The sequence below is a fragment of the Eumetopias jubatus genome, unplaced genomic scaffold, assembly GCF_037043125.1.
Source record: "Eumetopias jubatus isolate StellerSeaLion01/CBP00866 unplaced genomic scaffold, mEumJub1_p1.0 scaffold_7, whole genome shotgun sequence".
Classification (NCBI taxonomy): Eukaryota; Metazoa; Chordata; class Mammalia; order Carnivora; family Otariidae; genus Eumetopias; species Eumetopias jubatus.
Genome location: NW_028274813.1, coordinates 140,339,775 through 140,341,635, shown reverse-complemented (window position 1 = coordinate 140,341,635; position 1,861 = coordinate 140,339,775).

Sequence of the window (1,861 nt, the reverse complement as noted above, 5' to 3'; positions counted from 1 at the left end):
AGCAACAACGATCAGACAACAAAAAGAAATAAAAGGTATTCAAATTGGCAAAGAAGAAGTCAAACTCTCTCTTTTCGCAGATGACATGATACTTTATGTGGAAAACCCAAAAGACTCCACCCTCAAATTACTAGAAGTCATACAGCAATTCAGTAATATGGCAGGATACAAAATCAATGCACAGAAATCACTTGCTTTCTTATACACTAACAATGCAAATGTAGAAAGAGAAATTAGAGAAACGATTCCATTTACAATAACACCAAAATCCATAAGATACCTTGGAATAAACCTAACCAAAGAGGTAAAGGATCTATACTCTTGGAAATACAGAACACTCATGAAAGAAATTGAAGAAGACAGAAAAAGATGGAAAAACATTCCATGCTCATGGATTGAAAGAATAAACATTGTTAAAATGTCTATGCTACCCAGAGCAATCTATATGCCATCCCGATCAAAATTCCAATGACATTTTTCAAAGTGCTGGAACAAACAATCCTAAAATTTGTATGGAATCAGAAAAGGCCCCGAATCGCCAAGGAAATGTTGAAAAAGAAAAACAAAGCTGAGGGCATCACGTTGCCCGATTTCAAGCTATATTGCAAAGCAGTGATCACCAAGACAGCATGGTACTGGCACAAAAACAGACATAGAGACCAGTGGAACAGAATAGAGAGCCCAGATATGGATCCCCAATTCTATAGTCAAATAGTCTTTGACAAAGCAGGAAAAAAACATGCAATGGAAAAAAGACAGTCTCTTCAATAAATGGTGCTGGGAAAATTGGACAGCCACATGCAGAAGAATGAAACTTGACCATCCTCTACCACCATACACAAAGATAAACTCAAAATGTATGAAAGACCTCAATGTGAGACAGGAATCCATCAAAATCCTAAAGGAGAACATAGGCAGTAACCTCTTTGACATCGGCCACAGCAACTTCTTTCAAGATACATCTCCAAAAGCTAGTGAAACAAAAGCAAAAATGAACTTTTGGGACTTCATCAAGATAAAGTCAACTGATTTTTGACAAAGATGTAAAAGCAATTCAATGGAGAAAAAATAGTCTTTTCAATACATGATGATGAAAAAATTGGAAGTCCATATGCAAAAAGTAAACTTTGAAACTGACTTCACACCTTACACAAAAAGTAATTAAAATGTATCATAAAAATAAATACAAAATGCAAAACAATAAATTTGATTAGAAGAAAACAAAAGAGAAAGGTGGCATGACTTTGAGTTTGTTCACAGGTTCTTAGATATAATAAAGAACTATAATCCATGAAATTAAAAATTGATAAATTAAACTTTATCAAAAACAAAAAGTAAAAAATTTCCCCCTATGAAAGTCACCATTGAAAGAATGAAGAGGCAAGACATAGCCTCAGAGAATATATTTGTACATCATATGTCTGATAAAGGGGTTGTATCCAGACTATACAAAGAACATATAAAAGTCAATAAATATAAAATAAATAACCCACTAATAAATTGGCAAAAGAACAACCCACAAAAGACTTTCAAGACACTTGTAGATAGTCTTCAGCAAACCTGGTTTTATATTATTTTTCTTTATTATACTCTTATCTATAGAATTGTCAAATATAAGTGTTTAGGAGCTATGCTCTCTAATGAAAAGAAGGGTAATGAGGTCTATATAACTCTCTAGCTGAAGCCCATAACTAAGATTACATATTTTTTACACATGCATTATTATTTTCATCCTAAAATTATTACTTACCCATCTCAGTAAGGTTTTACATAATTCCAGTTGTAAAATCCTATAGCATAGTCTCTTAGGTTGTGAATTTGTTTATTTTGTTGAAGATTATTTTCCATTTTCAGTGAACGA